Source organism: Pseudophryne corroboree, chromosome 11 (assembly GCF_028390025.1).
Source record: "Pseudophryne corroboree isolate aPseCor3 chromosome 11, aPseCor3.hap2, whole genome shotgun sequence".
Classification (NCBI taxonomy): domain Eukaryota; kingdom Metazoa; phylum Chordata; class Amphibia; order Anura; family Myobatrachidae; genus Pseudophryne; species Pseudophryne corroboree.
Window position 1 is genome coordinate 261820261 of NC_086454.1, and position 23514 is coordinate 261843774.

A 23514-nucleotide genomic window follows, 5' to 3' on the forward strand; every position below is an offset into this window, starting at 1 on the left:
TGTTCTGGGTTATACAACTTTTATTTATAGGTCCAATAGGGCAGGTGGTATGGTTTACTCTTTTTCACTTTGGTTTCTGAGTAAATATATGCCATTATACGCTATATGAGTAAATAAACTCTACAATGTGCTTTGCATAAGGAAAACTGGTGAGTGCTCTATGTTTTTTTATATCTTATGACAGCTGTGGATGGTTTCTACTGTGATGCCTAGGACTACGAACCCCAGCAGTTTGGAGATATTGTGAGTGCCTCTTTCAATTCAGAAATGTATATACTGTATATATCCGCATCAAAAGAATTGTGGGTACCCAGCATTGCCTTGGTTTGTTTTCCTTCTCATCTCTCTGGTTCCTCTCTACTCCACATCCCCCTACTGTCTCTCTCTCTCTCTCCCCAAACCCTTCTACCTCCTACCCTGTCTCTCTCTCCCTTCAGCCAGTCTGTAGCTGTGGTGGAGCGGACTGGTGCGATAAATCAGTATGGAAAAAGGGTATGATACAATGGTGCTACCTGCACACTGGCGTGATACATGCCTCCAGGTGGCTAGCAAAAATGCCAGACAAGCCACACCTTCCTTGGAAACCTAAACCACACGAACTTCCGGTATCTAAGTTTTCCAAGTCTTGGCTCGATATTAACCACCAGGCTCAGATCCGAAAATTAGGCAAAACGTCATTCTCCTGGCATTGGATGTCACGTGTTTGGATTTTATAAAAGTCAATCATGGTTTGGGCATCATTTCACACAGAACGCCGGAGGGAGAAGGTGTGGGGCTGGCTGCAGTGTGTTTAAGGGCTACTGTGACTGTTAATTAAGAGTTACTATGACTTATTGATTGCAGTGGGATACTGTTTCTCCCTCAGACTCGGTGTCATCAAGGGCTGTCGGCTGCAGTTTGGTTAAGGGCCACTGTCTGTGACACAAACATTTGCATTGTGACGTTTACAAAATGTATATGGCAGGCAAAGAAGCCAAGGACACATAAAAAATAGGCTCATACAGTGTAGACAAGATGGTGGTCTTGAGCTTCGCAATATTTCTGCCTTTTCTCAAGAATAGTTCTCATAGAATGGTTGTTGGGTCTTTCCCCTTATACTAATTAATACTTGGAGTAAGCAGTGTTTGCCCCTTACATTCTAGCGTCCTTAATTAATTTGCAAACACCTGGTATACCTCCAGACATTTTCTTTCATGACACTTATCCTGCATGGAAGGCCATCAACAAAACACTGTCTAAAGATTACCCCCATATTCCTATTTTAGGTAATCTCGATTTCCTACCTTCTTTGCAAAATGTTTTGTATACTCATTGGAGATGTAAAGTAATCAATGCAATGTGAGACATTTCCAATCTGGGTGGGTTACTTGTGTCCTTCCAATTGAGAGAAAAATGTGATATTCCATCCAAACACTTCTTCGTGTATTTACAAGATTGCAACTTTGCTTTAGCTAAAATACCTCACAGACAGTGGCGTAACTACAGTCCCCGCAGCCACTGCGGAGGATTGGAGGCGCAGGGCTGCGGGGGCACCAACACTGATTGCTGCAGCTGCTGTGTGTGAAACTGAGATTGGGAAGGAGCAGAACGGCACAGCGCGCACCTCTCCTGTGTCCCTCCTGGCAGCGGGCGGCAGCATGTCTATCAAATGAAGTGCTGGTTCATGAGCCAATCAGAGCTCACGGACCAGCAGCCAATCAGGAGCCGCAGCTGCCGGTCCGAGGCTCTGAATGGCTCACGATCCAGCACTTCATTTGACAGACATGCCGCCAGAGACACAGGAGAGGAGCGCGCTGTGCCCTCCGGCTCCTTCCCGGACTGTACCACTACCATCCTTCCCGGACAGCACAGCAGCGGGGTGAGGTTATGTAGCTGGCACTGGGGTTGACATATTTGGCACTGGGGGCATATGTGTAGCTGGCATTGGGGGGGCATATGGGGTGCTGGGGGCATATGTGTATCTGGCACTGGGGGGGCATATTTGGCACTGGGGGCATATGTGTATCTGGTACTATGGGGGCATATGTGTTTCTGGAACTATGGGGCATATTTTTTATATGGCACTGTGGGGGAATATCTGGCACTGGGGGCATATGTGGCACTAGGGGCACAGCCCTAGCAACAAGCATTACCCCCTGGTAACAAGCACGACACCCAGCTCATGAAACCCCTGGCAATAAATATTACCCCCTGACTATGAGCTTGACACCCAGCACTTGATACCCCTGGCAACAAGCATAACACCTAGCACATGAAACCCCTGGCAACGAGCATGACACCCTGAGCATAAAAACCCCTGGCACCGGGCATGGAACCAAGAGCATGAAACCCCTGGCAATGAGCAGGTAATTTAAGAGTAATTAGAAGCCTTACTGTAGGGCTTAATGTCTAATGGGCATTGCGGTGTGTGGCATAATGTATCACGGACATTGCAGTGTGTGGCATAATGTATCACGGACATTGCGGTGTGTGTCATAATGTATCATGGACATTGTGGTGCGTGTCATAATGTGTCAGGGACATTATGGTGTGTGTCATAATGTGTCACGGACATTGTGGTGTGTGGTATACTATATCACGGGCATTGTGGTATGTGGTATAATGTCTCCGGGGCATTGCGGTGTGTGTCATAATGTGTCACAGGCATGACGGTGTGTGGTGTATTATATTACAGGCATTGTATGTGCTATAATGTCTCGGGCATTGCAGTGTGTGGCATAATGTATAACAGGCATTGCGATGCGTGGCATAATGTGTCACCGGTATTACGGTGTGTGGCATAATGTGTCAGGGGCATTACGGTGTGTGGCATATTGTTTAATGGGCATTATTGTGTGTGGCATAATGTCTAAGGGCCATTACAGTATGTGGCATAATGTATACTGGGCATTACTATAAGGAGTAAAACTGACAAATAATGTAAGGGGCGTGAATAAGGATTATTTTTTTTTCTGTGGTGGCCAACGTCTGGGCGTGCAAGTTGCATAACTGGGGTATAAGGTTCCTGCAATGCCACGCCGCTTTAAACAAAGCCACACCCATTTCAGCAAGGCCACGCCCCCTTTGCAGCATATTCATCACTTTACTAGTGCCAATTATGGAAGGGGCAGAGAATGTTTTGGCTTGGGGGAGAAAAATTTCTAGTTACACCACACCACTGCTCACAGACTACAGTCGTCACAAGATAAACCTGATTTGCATGACTCATTACTGCACTTGCATCTGATGGCCTCTTATTGAGTCAGGTATCTCTATCCCCATCTCTCTTACAAGACCCTATTAAGTTACTGACACATTTACAAAATAAATGTTCATGTGAACTCCCTGACATTGAGCATTTCCAACAGATACTGTACCTTCACCTACAGTACTGACAACATTTTAAAATCACTTGGTTCCTCTAGGTTTCCGGAAATTCACACTAAATTTATATTCACTAAATTTATATACACTAAATATATATATGGTCTTATATTCATCCAGGTAACCAGCAATATATGGTAGATGACTCTATGGGTCATTGCACGAAGTGTTGTATAGACTGTGCATTTTATATACATGCTGAATGCCCATGTTCCAAAATGAAAAATAAGGTACTTTTTTTTACTAACGGAACCTTTATGCTTGCTCTTCCCTTACTAACTATTCCTCTGCTACAGTATTTGCATATTTTGATTCTTGGAATCAAGTTGCTAATATTGGTCATTTAATACTTATCCTCATGCTTATTGTTACATTAGCAATAAAACTTATATTGGATAAATGGATTTAAAAAATCTGCTTCGTCAGTTGAAGAATTGCATTTGACTTTACTAGAGTATATTTATTTTGACAGACGTATTGCTCTATTAGATATTGAAAATTGGGTGAAAAGATTCTATAAAAAGTGGGAACCTTGCCTCCTTATTTTTCCCTTAACAATTCCAAATTCTACAAATGAAGCGTTTGAGAACACAACATGGGCCCTCATTCCGAGTTGGTCGCTCGGTATTTTTCATCGCATCGCAATGAAAATCCGCTTAGTACGCATGCGCAATGTTCGCACTGCGACTGCGCCAAGTAACTTTGCTATGTAGAAAGTAATTTTACTCACGGCTTTTTCATCGCTCCGGCGAACGTAATGTGATTGACAGGAAATGGGTGTTACTGGGCGGAAACACGGCGTTTCAGGGGCGTGTGGCTGAAAACGCTACCGTTTCCGGGAAAAACGCAGGAGTGGCCGGAGAAACGGTGGGAGTGCCTGGGCGAACGCTGGGTGTGTTTGTGACGTCAACCAGGAACGACAAGCACTGAACTGATCGCACAGGCAGAGTAAGTCTGAAGCTACTCTGAAACTGCTAAGTAGTTAGTAATCGCAATATTGCGAATACATCGGTCGCAATTTTAAGAAGCTAAGATTCACTCCCAGTAGGCGGCGGCTTAGCGTGTGTAACTCTGCTAAATTCGCCTTGCGACCGATCAACTCGGAATGAGGGCCATGGTTTCTTCTTCAACGAATTAGTTGATTATCCTGATACTGTAGATTTCAATTCCCTAAGTTGAATCTTAATTGCTTCTAAGAATGGTTGTTTACAGGGTATACATTTAAGATCCTGTCTGTCAGGATTCCGACAGTTGAAATGCTGACACTGCAATTCCGACAGCCGTCAAGACACAGACGCCAGAATCCCGACCAGGTCAGCATACTGATGCCTGAATACCGGCAGCTAGGATACCAAAGGTACGTATATGCTGATGGGTTAGGATTTGGCTGTAGAGGGGAGCAAGGGGGTTAGGTTTAGGCGCTATCCCAGGGGTTAGGTTTATGTACTAAGGGAGGAGGTTAGGGCTATGCACTAAGGGGAGAGGTTAGGGATAAACTACGGTAAAGGAGACTGGGGTTAGGGTATAGGGGGGAGAGGTAGAATACTTACCTCACCCCTGTCGGGATCGTGACCATCGGGATGCCGGCGTCTGTATTCCGTCCGCTGGGATCGCATATCGATTCTGTTATCAGGCTATGACTTCTCTGATGTACTATATTCCTCTCCATTCCCCTTTTATTACATTTTACTCTTCCCTCAGACCTTACCTTCCCTCTCTGTAACTGTACTTTGTTTAGTTTCTATTCTGTTAAAATTGCCCTCATTCATATTTTCTTTTAAGATGTGTATACTTTACTCAGTGTGTTCTTTGCTAACACTTTGTATGTGTATTTTGAAACCTATTCTTTGTACTCTGTTCTTATGAGGTACATTAATAATTTGCATTTAAAAAACAAACAAAAAACTATATCATAAGGAATAAAAAATATATTTGTTCAAACATACTGTAGTCAGTTAATTTTATCTTGCCCACCTTAACATAAGTATTGTGTATACTGTATAAAGATTTACCTCAGCATCATGTATATAATACATATAACTTAAAACACTTTGCAAGTGTGTTTCTAAAATTAATCATCCAGTTTATGATCCTAACAACTTAACAGCAAAGTTCTTATTAGGAAATAGCAAACTTAAATCTACTGAAGACTGCAACTTTCTTATACTGTTATCTGTCTTAGCTGGGAGTATCTAATAACTGACAATCTTCATGGGCACCAACGAGAGATTACAGATGTGTGCAGACACTCATGTTTTTTGTTTTTGCAAATCTACCCCCAAGTGTTTTGGTTCAAATTCGGATTTGGTTTTGAAATGCTTGAAAATTCCTAAAATTATGTAAATTACTATATTGTTCACCAATATTGGCCAAAGACTAAAGTGAGCTGGCTATGTAAACGAAGTGACTGAGAACATGGCAGTTACTTTAAAAGAATACAGCACGTCTATGAATCGTTGCGCACAGCAGTGGCAGACAGTATGGCAGTTTAACAACTATATGAACCCATAGAATGTTTTCATTAATCAAGAACTAGATCAGAGGCCAAAGGGCAGTACAGGGAAATGGAGGTGAAGTATACAGTGGAAGGTAGGTAAAGCATTTATTATTTATTTATTAATACTCATTGATCATCAATAAGAAGAAATAAACAATAAGAGACGTAGAACAAATTATTAAAAATCAAGCATCCTAATGTGAGATTTGATTCTGAATGATCATTTTGATTAAGAACTGATTAAAAAAGAAATAGAAAAGAGATATGTGGCGCAAATTATTAAAAACCAATCATTATATCATGAGATTTGATTCATGCTGACTGATTAAATCTGATGTATTAAAATTGAATTTTGATTGATGAATTTTAACTAATTATTCATTAAAAAAGGGAAAAAGAAAAAGAGATGTGGGACAAATTGTTAAAAAAAGCTTCCTAACATGAGATTTGATTTCTAAATTATTTGTAATGCAATTGCAAACTGATCTACGCAGCAAATCACAGGCCTCAGGAGTCAGGACAATACAAGAGATTAAAATGGCCTTGCGAGAGAAAGAAGACCATCAACAATGCTCCCAATAAATATAGCCCATAATGAAAAGCTCCACCAACCACTATTCACCCTCGCAAATTAACACCTCAACCCTGGCACACCAAATGCACCAGATATCTGCAAAAATGCTCACGTACTGCTGAGCGACACTGGAGGAAATCACACTCTAAGGCAGACTTCCTCCACTTCAAACTTATGCTCTCATCCTTCAGTGCTGCCCTTTCTCTTGCTAAACAGTCATACTTCAAGAACCTCATCTCCTCCCAGTCTTCCAACCCCAAGCGCCTCTTTGCCACTCTCAACTCACTCCTCTGCCCACCTCCACCTCGTCTCCCTTCCTCACTCTCTGCTCTAGACTTTGCAACTTACTTCACATCCAAAATTGACTCCATACGTAAGGACATCACATCACACCAGACCATCAGTAGCCAGCTTTCCCCCATCCCTTACCACCCCTCCCCATCCCTCCCACCTACTCTGACCTCTTTCTCCCATGCAACTGGAGAGGAAGTCATGGCCCTCATTCATTCCTGTCCCCTCACCACCTCCCCACTTGACCCTATCCCCTCCCGCCTCCTCCGCTACCTCTCTCCTTCTGCTTGTTCCCACCTTTCCCACCTTCTCAATCTCTCCCTCTCATCAGGCACTGTCCCCTCTGCCTTCAAGCATGCACTCATCTCTCCTATTCTTAAAAGACCTACCCTTGATCGAAACACTCTCTCCAACTACCGACCCATCTCTCTCCTCCCTTTTGCCTCCAAACTCCTTGAGCGTATTGTCTACAACCGCCTTACTGCCTTTCTTTCCTCACACTCACTACTTGACCCATTCCAGTCTGGCTTCCGTCCTCTCCACTCCACTGAAACTGCCCTTACAAAAGTATGCAATGACCTCCATGCTGCTAAATCTAAGGGACACTACTCTCTACTTATTCTACTTGATCTCTCTGCTGCTTTTGACACTGTGGACCATCCTCTCCTACTGCAAATCCTTCACTCCATTGGTCTGCGCGACACTGCCCTCTCTTGGCTGTCTTCCTACCTCTCTGACCGTTCATTCTCTGTCTCTTCTCATGACTCCACCTCCTCCTCACTTCCACTAACTGTAGGTGTACCCCAAGGTTCAGTCCTTGGTCCTCTCCTCTTCTCTCTCTATACGTCCTCACTAGGTAAGCTCATTAGTTCTTTTGGTTTCCAATATCATCTCTATGCTGATGACACCCAAATCTATCTTTCCTCTCCAGACCTCTCCCCTGCTCTCCTCACTCGTATCTCCAACTGTCTTTCTGCTACCTCTTCCTGGATGTCCCAGCGCTTTCTTAAACTTAACATCAGCACCCATATTTAAATTCAAATCTACTCACAGCCACACCAATTATATAATTTATGTAGCACTCCCTTTAACCTCACTATATATCTCTTTCACCATTCCCCCCCCTCTTCTCTTTTTTTCCCCCTATTAATTAAATCTATCCATACATTAATTCCATACAAAAAATTAATTATTGCACTAATTTCACCTTAACACTCACACATATTAAGCTCCACTCTTATAATTAATCACATCACACCTTACACAATATTATATTCACTCCTTAGACACATCCACGCACCATCACCATACACCATTGGGCTTGCAACAATTAAAACTCCCCGGTTAATTCAATCAGCCAAAATTTCTTGCAGGACATCTAATCAGTATCCACTTATTTGTCTAATTACTATCAAGCTCACATTAACCTTGTCAGAATCAATACAAATGGCAATCAATCAGGTATAGTCCTGATTGGCTACTTGCACATATTTAAGATAGATCCTGACACCACATGTTCACACTACCCGTGAACAAGCTAATCAGTGAAACGTACGTTGGGAGGTGAACAGGGTCACGATGAGTGCGCTCATGTGACCGGAGACCGGCAGGAGAGGAGATCAGACAAGCCGCATAGACGCTGGAGCTCGGCGGCCAGTGGCGCACCACGAGCGGGCAAACATACAGTATTTCCTTTGTCCCACTGGTTATTCTGTCTCCCGTCAGCAGGAGAGGAGATCAGACAAGCCGCACAGACGCTGGAGCTCGGCGGCCAGCGGCGCACCACGAGCGGGCAAATATATAACTATACCTCTTGTCCCACTCACTATTTTGTCTCCCGTCAAATCAACTTGCACATATATAAATTCAATAATCAATGTGCATCGGTCTCGTTGGCAAATGTTATGCCAATCATTATAAAGCATTGCATCAGTACCTATCTATATGCAGGTTCTTACAGGAGTAGAAAGCTATTGTGCATATCATAGCTAAATACATTGTAAAATTTACCTAGCATATGTTTTTTCTGTGGGGGTTCGTTTTTTATGTACCTTCTGGGTTCATTTTGGCGTTATCTATCTGTCTGTTACATGTTAGACAGATATATTATAGACACACTGTTGATACATGCAAAACAGCTATTTTGGTTACTCTTTTTGTTTCAAAGACAGTACTTATACCATGTTGGGCATTATTGTACTAATTAACTTCCAAATGGATAATTGAGACTGTTATACATCTCGCCCACTCTCTAAGTCTGTCTCTTTTTTCTTTCTCTAAGCTAAAAAATTTTCCATTCTATGTCCATCCTTTATCCTACATTTTCTATTATGGCATAGTAGTAGCTTTATTTGCAATTTTTGAGTTCACAATTTCATAATAACCGTCTTTTTCCCCTTCAATAGGGAGATCCAATTAATAATAGAGACGATTTCTCTTTGGATCATATACAAACATTACGGCATGTCATCAGTATAACAGTGGTCTATATCTGCCTCACCCATTGCAGAAACCCATTTCTAAAGGTGCTGTATAGCACAATGAAACATACAGGCATTTCCCGCTGGCAAAGAAAACATTGACCACATGATTTAAACCTACGTATACCTACATATTTGGGATACATTTTGGTGCAATGATGGTTAAACATATACTGTCTCTTTAGAGATCATTTGGTCAACTTGGTAACGAGGTGCTTACCAATAAACTTCTACCAGCTATACATTAGCGGTAGAATTTGCCATATCAATGTTTATCTACTACCATACCACACCGCGCATGCCCAATCTCGTCTGATCTTGGAAGCAATACGGTGTTGGGCCTGGTCAGTACTTAGGTGGTGGACCACTAAGGAATACCAGGTGTTGTAGGTTTTTTTGACGGCATCTCTTTGGTTATAGCACCTACCTTATATATATGCTTATATACAATCAAGCATTCTGAGCCTGCTATATAATGCCTTGTATATTCATCAATATTTTCACAAATTAGCTTTACCAGGTGGCTTACATTTCATAGCCACTTATTAGTGAAACAATATATTCTCTGGTGTACCTATATTTTAGTATAATACAATTAAAGGTTACGTTTTAAATTACTTCATTTTTTACATCGCTGCCTATTACTCAAATTATATTTGTTTCCGAGTGGGAGTGCTCCCAACAAGGGTCTCTTTTTTCTGTCTCTTTCCCCTTTACTACATATGTATTGGACCTATGGGAGCACCATCGACAATCACTGTTTATATCTACATATAAAAATTCTCTTTACTGGTAGATGGTGATAAATTCCAGAACTATTTTCTGGTTGGTCGGTTATCTTGGAAACCTCTTGCAAAAATTTCAAAATAAAAACCACTTAGTCCTGTGCGGCATCCTTAATCCAACCTTTTACTGCTTTCTTAAACTTAACATGTCTAAGACCAAACTGATCATCTTTCCTCCCTCCCGCATAACCTCACCTCCTACAATCTCATTATCTATTGATGGCACTACTATCTCCTCTAGCCCCCAAGTGCGCTGTCTTGGAGTAATCCTTGACTCCTACCTCTCCTTCAAACCACACATTCAGCACCTCTCACAAACCTGCCGTTTTCATCTAAAAAATATTTCCAGGATCAGACCCTTTCTGACCCAGGATGCTACTAAGACTCTTATCCACTCACTGGTCATCTCCAGACTGGATTACTGTAATCTCCTCCTGACTGGCATTCCTGACAAACACCTCTATCCACTCCAATCTATCCTCAATGCTGCTGCCCGGCTCATTTTCCTCACTACGTCTACCTCTCCTCTCTTACTAGACCTTCACTGTCTCCCCTTCCCTTTCAGAATCCATTTCAAGCTTCTCACACTCGCTTACAAAGCCCTCACCCATTCCTCTCCCATCTACATCTCTGATCTAATCTCCCTTTACACTCTTCGCTCTGCTAATGCATGCCGACTCTCCTGCCTACGGATTACTTCCTCCCACTCCTACCTCCAAGATTTTTCACGTGCTGCACCACTTATCTGGAATTCCCTTCCTCTCCCCCTCAGACTCTTCACCTCTCTACAAAACTTCAAACGGGCTCTCAAGACCCACTTCTTCACCAAACCCAGCCAAATCTCATCCTAACCCTCTGTTCTACACTCTCCATGTACCCCATCTGTGTCACCCCTGTCTGTCTACCCCTCCCCTTTAGAATGTAAGCTCTCACGAGCAGGGCCCTCTTCCCTCATGTGCTTATCCTTTCTTACTTTAATAATCTTCAACTGCATTAACTCCAGCAGTCTTCTGCCACCTGATACTTATTCCAGTGTCATCTGCTGATGTAACTATGTTTATTTACCTAGTACTTGTCCTATACTGTCATCAACTGTACGTTGCTGTTTTCCTGTTTGATTATTTATGTACTCTGTAATTGGGCGCTGCGGAACCCTTGTGGTGCCATATAAATAAAGGATAATAATAATAATAATAATAATAATAATAATAATAAAAGAAAAGTGGTGCATGATGGAATTGTTCCTGGGGCCTCCCACCCTTATGTTGTATATTAAAAAGGAATATCACCATTTAACAAACCAAGCACTTAAGGTCAGGTACTGCCACTTTTGTGGCTGAAGTGTTCGCTTTCTTGGGCCCCCATACTAGACGACATCTGTGCGGCTTGGTTGAACCAAGCTACCAATGGAATTAAGGCAGTTAACAGTGTTATTATTCTCAGTCACATTTAGAACATGTAAGACTCATCATCATCCCCCTCCTCACTGTTGTTAATATCATCGTCATCACACAATATTAGCCCATCCTCAATGGGAATCACCAATACAGAAGAAATGTCTGTGTATTGAAACTGGCGACACTGGTCTTCCACATAGAATTTGTAATTCATTTTAATGAACATCAGGTTTTCCCCATTTTTTAGAAGTATCTTTCTGTACACTCACAAGGTTCCCTGCAGTGCTAAAACTCTTTCTGAATACACATTGGAGTGGGTAGCTTATGTACATCAAAGTGAGTTTGTACAAGGGGCTCCAAATTGCATTTTATTTCTTCACAGTATTTAAAGGGACTGTGTGACATGCTAATTTGTACATTGTCATTAAATAATCATCCACCATCCTATTTGATGCTTACTGTATCAGATTAAGTCATGGTAGAGGTGTCAATAATTATTGGGAATTATTTTAAGCCTGACCAGATGTCATAATGATGTTTTACTCTGGTGCACTGAGTTGACTGACATCAGCATCACCACCACCAGTGGCACTCTTGGAAAAGGTTTTTTTTTTCCTGGCAGGAACAGTTGCAGCAATGGAAGCTGAAGCAGGAGACGTTGTTGTGTCATGTGCCACTCGACCTGACAACTTGCTCGCAAGGAGCTCTTTGCATCTCTTAAGATCTGAGTCATATGGAAAGAAAACTGTTGCATATGACTAAAACCTAGGATTTAGCATGGTTGCCAAAATGTAATGATTAGGTTGAAGATGTCTATAGATTGTAAGCTTCAGAACAGGGCCTTCCTACCTCTATGTCTGTCTGTTATTACCCAGTTTGTTTTATCACTGTTGTTTCCAATTGTAAAGCACAACAGAATATGCTGCACTAAATAAGAAACTGTAAATAAATAATTAATAAAGATATTGCAAATCCTGGTGTCCTGGCGAAATGAAAAAATAACTTGCTCTACAAGTCAAATCACTTCAATACATTTCATCTCTTCCTTCAGCTTCTCTAGCTACTTTTCCAGTAGTTTACTTAAGGAAATCACCTGACTTAGATTGGCAGTGCCTGAACTCACCTCATTGGTTACAATTTCAAATAGTTTCAGTTGTTTGCATAAAACCATGATTATTCTCCACTGTGCTGGACGTAACATGTCCCCCTTTCCTTATCTCATGCTCTGATATGTACGCTTGGATGGCTTGTTGCTTTTCCTTAAGTCGCTGAAGGATATTGAGAGTGGAATTCCACCTGGCTACTATCTCTTGCTTAATTTGGTGGAATGACTAAAGGAACTTTTGTTGCAGCCACTGCAATATTCTACATGTGGTTACTGAATGCTGAAAATGTTTTTTGGGCCACTGTCAGCATTTTCTCCATGCACTGGTAATTTTTTAGGAAATTCGGAAACACTGGCTCGAAGCAAATGATACAGAGAGTAACCTACCAATGAAAGAGCTGGCATTGTGTGCTTGATACTGCTGCTGCTGAAATTGATACACCCACCCAGTGGGCTGTCATTGTCATGTAATAATTAGTTTGACCAGTACCACTGTAGTTAAATGAATAGTACAATGGCATTTATAGGCCAAGGATAACTTTTTATTTAACTTTTCTGTACAGGTAAGGAATGCTGTTCTGGTAAAATATTTATTTATTAACAGTTTCTTATATAGCGCAGTATATTCCGTTGCACTTTACAATTAGAACAACAGTAAAATAGAATAGAGATTGAAATTGGTAGGAGGGACACATAACCTTACCTACAGTAATTGTCTAAAACCAGAAGCATTGAAGGCAGAAATTGGACACAGATCTAATAGCCATCATGGCACTGCTGTTTCGAGCTGCGGGCGAGAGATGTAATCGCACGGGGCAGCCGCCGTGGCACTTATGTGGTACCCTGCTTTCCCTACTCCCTCTTCACAAGTACTCTGCTTCGGGGAGCGGAACCTCACAGAATGGTCCGGTTGTGTTGTGATGTCACGCCGCAACCGCATCATTCCGTGAAATTCTGCCCCCCCCAAGTGGAGTGCTCAGGAGGAGGGATGAGGTGGATCAGGAGCAGCAGCAACATAGTAGTGCTGGCAGGCACAAGCAGTGCCAGATTACGGTCCACATGGGCCTGGATCTTAAATCTATGAAGGGCCTATTGTAAGCTGCACAGTAAGTGTGATTAGCACCACAGAATTTCTCACTGTGTGGGCAAGGGTATGTGGTGGTATACTACATCACTGCACTTCCCTCTCACACTACAGCTCTTCACTATAACACTACTACATCTCTGCACTATGGGGCATATTTATCACAATCCACATCTGAAATGTGAATGGAATGTGATAAATTCGACCAAAATCGCATTGAGATGACTGAATACATTGCAAGTATGTATCAATGATCACATTCAGGGACAGAACTAGTGAGAGAGCTCTGTGCCTGCGAATCCAGTTACTATGAGATGGGCAGAAGCACGGGTGGTGAAAGGAGTAGTGCCACAGGTGGGGTGGTAGGCAAAGATACATTTGGAGAGGGAGGCAGAAGAGTAGATGGGCAGAAGACAGGCACACAGGTGGAGAAGATAGAGATACAGGTGGAGAGGGGGGCAAATATACATGTGGGGAGGGAGGCAGAGATGCATTTAGAGAGAGAGGTGGAAGCCCAGGTAGAGAGAAGGCAGAACCACAGGTGGGGTGGAAGGCAGAGACACAGGTGGATAGGGAGACAGAGTCACATGTGTAAAGGGGGCCAGAAGCACAGGTGGTGAAGCGGGAAGGGACACAGTGGAGAGCATGTAGAGAAACAGGCAGGGGGGGCAATGACACAAGTGGGGAACAAGGCAGAGGCACAAGTAGGAAGGCACAGGTGGCAAGAGGGGTGGACACACAGGTAGTTAAGGTGGCAGAGATACAGGTAGTGAAGGTGGCAGAGACACAAGTGGAGAAGTAGGCGGAAGCACAGATAGTGAGAAGGCAGAAACATATGTGGAGAGGGGACAGAGACATAGGTGGGGATTGGGTAGAGATACAAGTGGAGAAGGAGCTGAGACACAGGTGGGGAGGGGGTAGAGATACGGGTGGAGAGGGAGACAAAGACACAGGTGAAGAGGAAGGCAGAGATACAGGTGGGGAGGTGATAGAGATACAGGTAGGGAGGGACATAGAAATACAGGTGGAGAGGGGGAAGATATACAGGTAGAGAGGAGGCACAGATACTTGTAGAGAGGTGGCAGAGATACAGGTGGAGAGGGAGCAGAGATTCAGGTGGAGAGGGAGCAGATATCCAGGTGGTGTGGGAGCAGAGATACAGGTGGAGAGGGGGCAGAGATACAGGTGCACAGATACACACGTGGAGAGGGAGCAGAGATACAGGTGGAGAGGGGGTAAAGATACAGATGGAAAGGGGGCAGAGATACAGGTAGGAGGGGGCAGAGATACAGGTGGAGAGGGAGCAGAGATACAGATGGAGAGGGGGCAGAGATACAGGTGGAGAGGGAGCAGAGATACAGGTGGAGAGGGGGCAGAGATACAGGTGGAGAGGGGGAAGAGATACAGGTGAGGAGGAGGTAGAGATACAGGTGAGGAGGTGGTAGAGATACAGGTGGAGAGGAAAACATAGATACTGGTGGAAGAGCAGCAGATGACAGGGTTGGAGCAAAAATTGTGTCATGGGCCGTATCAAGTTCACAGGAACAGCTGTGACCCCTGTAATAACTGCTGCGTTGTGAAATTCCTGGCAACCACATAGTAGACCCCTGTCCTAAATGGTCAATTACTCACCACCAACCCCCAGGCATCCCCACTGACCCCCAGCTCTACTCACCTGCTGCCGATCTAGCTTCAAAAGTTCTGGACTTCTGACACTGACATCGTGACTGTGGAGCTGCTGCAAAACTTCCAATGGGTACAGGAGGCGGGGCTTTGTTTGGATGGGTCCGGGGGGTAGGGCTTCTGACGGCAGTGTCAGACTGGGGCATGTAGGGCCCACCGGGGGAATGCAGTGGTAGGGGCCCATGTTAGGGGTGTGGCCAGTCTGCAAAGGAAGTGTGGCCTGTTACCTCATTGGTTTGACTAACCATTAGAGAGTGCAACGTCTGGGCCCCTTTATAAATATATACAGTAAATTCAGCTGCTGCATACATGATAATGTACCAGATTAATAACAGCAATGCACTGTAGAAAATACACCATAGTCCAGTATAAGGTTATATATGTATAATGTATAATTCAAGTGCACAGTCTGGAACCTGATCCTTAGAGCAGAAGGAGGGGCCCCGGGCAGAAGGGCCCATCGGTGGTTTCCCCTGTACCCCTGTGGGTCAGTCCAAGCCTGTCTGAGGGGTCAGGGAGGTGGAGCTTAAGACGGGTGCGGGAGATGGAGTGCCTGACAGGTGCGGGATGCAGAGCTTCTGATGGGTGCGGGAGATGGAGCTTCTGATGGTTGTGGGAGGCAGGGCTTTCGCAATAACGGGTGCAGAGCTTCTTACAGGTACGGGAGATGGTGCTGCTGGCCCAGAATCTGATATAGGAGGAGATACTTTTGTCAGTCAGCTGGGGTCAGGGAGGGGAGTGAGCTGCTGGTGGTGACAGGATAATCTGTTCCCTGTCAACACTGGCAGTATTGCAGGGATGCTCCGGGCCTATTTTCAATGGGGGGCCCGGAGCTGCAGCTCCATCCGCCCCATTGTTAATCCGGCCCTGGGTGCACGTATACACAATTTGCAACAGGCATTACCCTTGGCAACAAACATGGATCCCAGAGCATGAAACCCCTAGCAACGAACATTACCCTTGGCAACAAGCATGCATCCCAGAGTATGAAACCCCTGGAAATTAGCATTACCCTTGGCAATGAGTACAGATCCCAGAGCATGAAATCCTTGGCAATGAGCATGCATCCCAGAGCATGAAACCCCTGGCAATGAGCATTACCCTTGGCAACCATCATGCATCCCAGAGCATGAAACCCCTGGCAACAAGCATGACACCCAGCGCATGAAACCCCTGGCAACGATCAGGTAATTAGAAGTTTTACTGAAGGGCATAATGTATGATGGGCATTGCGGTGTGTGGCATAATATGGTGCAAGGGACACTGCTGTGTGGGGCTTAATATGGTGGATTTTTTTTTCCCTGTGGTGGACGAGGTTTGTTGTTGCAGGGTCCAAAACTGGGGTGTAAGGTAGTCTTTTCCTATGAGGCCATGCCCATTTTACTGAAACCCCTTCCATTTTAGCAATGCCACCCCCCTTGCCTAAGGCGCGCGCAAAATAGTTTTTTTAATGTCTATGGGGGGGGGGGGCGCATATTTAATGTCTATTGGAGGGCACATTTTTTACTGTTCATACTGGAAGCCAAATTATCTAGAAACGGCCCTGCATCATGGTTTCAGTAATCCACTGTCACAGGATGGCAGCTGACATATAAATAAATTCTCTCCAATTCAGAAATCTCACTCCTTGAGAAAGGGTTAAAATTTTCTCCCACAAATAATCCTAATATTTTTGAGTTATATGTTGATCTGAATCGTTTTGTATGAACTCTTTTCCGTAAAAGGTATTTTGCAAAGAAATATCTTTTATCTAAAAAAGATGATTCAATCCCAATACTATTGGATAGTACAGATAATGCTATGCTCGCCATGCTGGAAGAAATGTGAGAGGAGAATCATATCAAATTTACCACCTCCACTACATTAGAACAAATTAAAATCTTTTATATTGATAGAGAACCAAATAAATTCAAATGTCAGTCTGAGTTCTTTCCTATTTCTGCTAAAAGTAGCAGCATAGAGGCCTTTTATAAAATAACTTTGGAGGATTTCAAAGAAATTAGAGAACGTAATCAAACAAATTCTAATTTTTCCTCTAATCTTACAATACCTGAACGAAAAGCCTTGCTCACGCTGACACAGGACAGCTCCCTGGTCTTCAAAGAGGCTGATAAGGGTGGAGGTTTAGTTATCATGAATTGCATAGATTACATACAAGAAGCCCATAATCAATTAAGGGATATTAATTATTATCATATTTTAGATAAAGATCCCACATCTGCCTTTTGAAAGACTTGGGAGTTCTTCAAGATACAACGGTTTTTCAAGGGGTCTTGTCCAGGGAGAAATATCGATTTCTGTTCCCCCACCATCCTGTCACACCCACTTTTTATTTTCTTCTTAAAATCCACAAATCCCTCACATCCCCACCTGGTCGACCTATTATTTCTGGAATTCACTCCTTCACGTTCAATCTCTCATTTAATTTAGACACAGTCCTTCAACCTCGAGTCTTCACACTAAGATCACATATATGAGACACCAGTGATTTTCTTAATAGAATTCAATCTATGCAATGGGCTAATTAATTTGCCTTTCTTACTTTAGATGTAAAGGCCTTATATACTTACATTCCTCATTCCAGAGGATGTGAGTCTATTTTTAAACGCCTGACTTTGGATGGAGATATTGATGTAGATCCTTTCACTATTCTTGTACAATGTATTCAATTTATTTTGTCACACAATTATTTCACTTTTTTTTTTAAATCATTATTATTTACAGGTTATGGGTACAGCCATGGGGATCAGGTTCGTACCCATTTATGCCAACCTGTACATGGGTGACTTTGAAGATGCCCATGTGTGGGCGGGTGACTGGGCATTGTCCCTGGTCTTCTATGGCTGTTACATAGATGATTTATTTTTTATTTGGGGTGGGGATTTAGATTCTGCCACTAGTTTGAACTCCAATAATTATAATTTATCCTTCACTTTCACTTATAACAGTAATAGACAAAAATTATTTCAAAAGAAATCTAGATCCAAAGAGATAACAACAAAAAAAGATAATAGAGAAATTTCCTTTTATTTTTAAATATAATAGGTGTGCCCAAGAAATTAAAACCATATTCACTCGTAATTACAGAATCCTGAAACAAGATAATATACTCAATACTCTCTTACATTCCAAACCTCAGGTAGTTTATAAGAATATCATCTTAGTTCCTTCATGAATTGTGACTCGAAATATGTAATTAATCTTCTAGCATGTAGTTGTGGCCTTCATTATGTGGGCCATACTACTAGAAAACTATGAGTTCGTTTTTTAGAACATCTAAGAAACATCATTAACAAATGTCCCACACACAGTGTGTCTAGACCGATCTGCCGATCCTAATCATCTCTCTATTGTATGTATTGAACATGTTATTCCTACTGCTAGAGGTGGAGATCGACTCAAAAGACTTTGTGCACGGGAGGTTTTTTGGATGCTCAAATTTAATTTGTTACATCCTGAGGGTCTCAATGAGACCATTGAATTAAATTCTTTTCTCAAATTTAAACCAATAAATATTGTAATAATATGGGAATTTTTTATTCATATAATTCTTCATGTATATTGATATGCTATATATTTTTTTTGTGTAAACTGTTTTTATTAGTCAAAGCAGTATTCAAAAAACATTACAGAAACATTTTCAAAAAACAAAAGGAGGGCATACAAAAATATCACATAGCATATATCCATCAGTACACCACACATAGAACGCCCTTAGCCGAAAAATATCTGTCTGCATTTCTGTCATCATTAAAGCTTATAAGGGATGAGCATAATATCAAAACAGCATCAGTGAGTAGGAAAGAGAAAAAAAGAAAGAGAGAAGAGAAGAGGAAAAGAGGATAAACAAGGGAAGGTTAGGGTGGGCAGGGTCAGGTGTGACGGTCTGCGTGGTGCGGGCAGACTATTTGGGGAGCGTATGGGCGATCTCCACCGATCCTGAGTCTGGGCCACAGTACGGAAACAACATTATCGGAATATGGGTATGGGTATAGATAATGATATGAATATGGGCCTGTTTACCAACATGAGGGGGGTTATGTCGCAATATAGGACCTATACTGCGATGTGTCTTTAAAGTCATACCAGGGAAACCAAATAGCTATGAAGTTAACTGTTTTCCCGGATGAGAAGGAAACCAGGTCTTCCATGTCCAAAAAGTGATCAATCTTTGTGAACCACATTTTAATTGAGGGTGGAGAGGTAGATCTCCAAAGAACTGGGATCACCGCTTTAGCGGCGTTGCTAAGGTGTCTTAACAGGGAATGTGTGTAGGAGTGTAATCCTACGGGGGTGTGATTAAGGAGCCAGAAATCTGGGTCTCTCGGGATTTCGTCACCTACTATCAATTCGGTGCATTTAAATACTTCTGCCCAGATTGGGGTTATAAGAGGGCAATCCCACCAAATATGTATAAAACTCCCTGGGGCATTTTTGCATCTCCAACACATATTTGAAAGAGAGGGAAACATTCTGTTGAGAACACGGGGGGTCCTATACCACCTATATATAAGTTTATAAAGGGTCTCTAGTGTCGAAATGCATAAAGAACTCGCCTGAGCGTTCTTAAACACGGATTCCCAGTTAATTTGAGTAGGTATCCCCGACAATTCCCTTTCCCAGAAAGCCAAGAAGGTAGGAGGTTGTGGGAAGAAATTTTCCATAATCAACGTATAAATTTGTGAAATAGTATGTGTGGGTGAGCTGGGGGAGATACATAGTCTCTCAAATCCAGTGAGGTCCCTAGTTACGTCAGAGAAGTTCTTGGGAGATGATATGAAATGGTGGACCTGCAGGAACCTCCAAAACTCAGCACTGTGTAGGTTCCAAGAGGATTGAACATCTGAAAAAGAGCGCACCCTACCCGAGCTCACCAGCTGACCGACTCTGAAGATCCCGGCTTCTGCCCATGGGGCGAAAGCAGTCCCCTGAAAGCCAGGGGCAAATTCGGAGTTATAGAGAAAAGAGGTTAAGGGGGACCGTTTGGAGGATATATAACTCTGGGATCTCAGCTTGGCCCATAATCTGAGCGTGGGAGAGACCGTGGGGTGTGACACCTTCGGGAGGGTAGGAAGCCAAGGTGCAATTTCTATATAATATGGGAGACAGCCCTCCTCTAGGAGGACCCATTGTTTGCGATCCTTGGCACGTGTCCACTCCAGAATCCTATTCAGGTGTACTGCGTGGTAATAGTTAGGGATATGTGGGAGTTGTTGCCCCCTTGATGTTTTCTCCTGAACAAAATATCATGTTTAAATCTAGGTGTATTCCCACCCCATACAAATGTACGGATAAGCCTCTGGACATCTCGAAGCCATAGCAGGGGGATGTGTATCGGAAGGGTCTGGAGAAAGAATAAAATCCTGGGGAGGGCATCCATTTTAACTACGTTGATCCTTCCGAACCAAGACAGTCTCAGCTTTTTCCATAACAGGAAGTCTAAACGAAGCCTAGATAATAAGGGTTTAAAATTTAGTGAGAACATTTTGGATAAGTCATTGGTCAGTAACACCCCCAGATATTTTAATTTATGATCATGCCAGGTGAAGGGGAAGGCTTGTTTCAGGCCTTCTACTATAGCAGGAGGTGTAGTTAGGTTCATGGCAATAGATTTGGAATAATTTATTTTGAAGTTAGAGAGGACTCCAAACTTCTCAAATTCCACCATTAAATTTGGTAGAGAGGTGACCGGGTTCGTGATTATTGCGAGTAGATCATCGGCATATAATGCCAGTTTGTATTCGGTCCCCCTTACTAGCAAGCCTGAAATATTTGGGTTTGCCCTAATGCTTCGGGCTAGTGTTTCCATGCAAAGGACAAAGAGCAATGGGGATAGCGGGCATCCCTGTCGCGTACCGTTGAAAATTGGAAAGGAGTCAGAAAGGGAGCCATTAATCTTAATTTTGGCGGATGGGGAGGTATAGAGGGATAGGATTCTGTGGAGGCAGATGCTACCTAGTCCCAGATGCCTCAATATTCCAGTCATAAAATCCCAGTCCACTCTGTCAAAAGCTTTTTCTGCATCGGTTGACAGTAGGATAGATGGGGATGAGAGCTGGCCTGCATAGTGAATCATGCTGAGCACTTTGGAGGTATTGTCCCTGGCTTCTCGGCCTAAAACAAACCCAGCTTGGTCTCCATGTATCAAGCCAGGCAGCAGTAGTTTAAGGCGGTTTGCAATCAATTTAGCGAAAAGCTTTATATCAATATTTAATAGGGAGATTGGGCGGTAGCTAGAGCAGAGACTGGGGTCTTTACCCTCTTTGGGTAAAACTGCAATATGGGCTTCGAGAGATTGTGGGGAGAAGGGCGATTGATCAGATATAGTGTTAAAGGCTCTTGTGAGTATGGGGATTAATTTCTCTTTAAAAGCTTTGTAGTAGGCAATAGTATATCCGTCGGGGCCGGGACTCTTGCCATTAGGAGAGGATTCGATAACTCTCTGAACCTCTTCAGTAGAAAAAGGGGCGTCTAGCTCTTCTACTTCTGTTGCGGTCAGTGTGGGGAAATGTAAGGTCTTTAAATAGTCGGCTATGGCTTTTTGATGGGACGACCTGTCAATTCTACCGGTTGGGCCGGAGAGATTATACAGAGTAGAGTAATATGTCCTGAAGGCTCTGGCTATGTGAGATGTCTGGTGTTGGGGTTGGCCATGGTTGTCTTTAATTGTATGAATGAAAGTAAGAGCACGTTGTTCTCTAAGTGCTTTGGCCAATAATTTTCCAGGTTTGTTGCCCCATTGATAGTATCTGCTACGGCACTTCCGATAAGAAAATTTGACTCTATCTGAGAGTAACTTATTCAGAGCTGCCCTAGCAGTTTCGAGATCAGCGTAGTGTTGTGGGGTTTGGGATTTTTTATGTAGGAGCTCAAGAGATTGTATTTTAGTCAGTAAATCCTCTCTGAGTTTCTCCCTCTGCTTTTTGCGAAAGGATCCTATTTGGACACAAACCCCCCTGATGACACATTTGTGTGCTTCCCATACTGAGACTTTGGAGATGTCATCTAAGTCATTGGTGCAAATATAAGAGTCTAGAGCGTTATCAATTCGGGATTTACAGTCTGCATCTTGTAAGAAAGTGTCGTTGAAACGCCAGGACCATTGGCGATGTGCATTGGGAGGTAAGCGTATGGTGAGGTTGACTGGGGCATGTTTGGACCATACAATCTGTCCTATAGAGGCATCAGTCAGAAGGTGTAGGTGTCGGTGACTCAAAAATAAATAATCAATCCTGGAATATGTCTGGTGTGGGTGTGAGAAATAGGTGTAATCTATATCAGTGGGGTGTGTCAATCTCCAAGTGTCGATCAGCTGATGGTCGAGCAGAGCACGCCTCATTCCCCTATGCTCCCTCTCTGGCTTGCAGGAGATCTTTTTAGAATTGTCCTGGCGAGGATCCAGGGTCCAATTCAGATCACCTCCCATCACTACCACCCCCTCCAATAGAGGTTCCGCGTCTTCTAGAACTGAGGATAAAAAGGAGGGTTGTTTAGCGTTAGGGGCATATATATTTAAAAAGGAGAAACGTTGGCCATGTATGTCGCATTTCACCAGCAACCCCCTACCTTCAGCTATTCTGTGGGAGGCTACATTGAGGACAGGCAGATGGCGGGCAAGTAGGATGGCTACACCTAGTGTCTTACCAGCCGAATTATTGGACAGGAAAACATGCGGGTAGTAGTGACATTTTAGGGACGGTGCGTGTCCCATCTTGAAGTGTGTTTCCTGAATAAAAGCAACGTCTATTTTCTCGTCTCTAAGCCATTTAAGAAGTTTAGACCTTTTTTCAGGGACATTAAGCCCTTTGACGTTAAGGGTAGTTACGTGTAGATCACTCACCCCCATTATCAGTCAGATCCAATCGTTTCACGATAGTCTTCTCATCGGCAGACCTTGGGAAAGGTGGGGGAAAAATAACAACAGGGGGGGGAGATAGGAAAAAAGGGAGAGCAAAGAAATAGAAAGAAAGAGCTGTGGCGGGAAAATCTCCGCCAAAAAGCACTTTAACGTTAAGCCAAAGTGGTATTACAACCAAAATTGCTGCAGAAAGGACAGGAGCGGAATCCTGCCGACTCCCGGTCCAAAGAAACAGGGGGTGCAGCATATTGGGGTCCTGCGGGGGGTTCAGGACAGTGACCACTCCCAAAATAGAAACTCGTTAAATATACAGTATTACCGAGGTATGCACTAGGCATATGTGAAACATGAAAAATAGAGCATACAAATATATAAGTATATATATTGGCATAAGAGC

At 43.2% G+C, this 23514-nt stretch overlaps 1 pseudogene; it reads left to right on the plus strand.

The window, feature by feature from the left end:
• Positions 1-9479: 9479 nt before the first annotated feature.
• LOC134971269 (5S ribosomal RNA) lies at positions 9480-9598 on the plus strand (annotated as a pseudogene).
• Positions 9599-23514: the final 13916 nt, after the last annotated feature.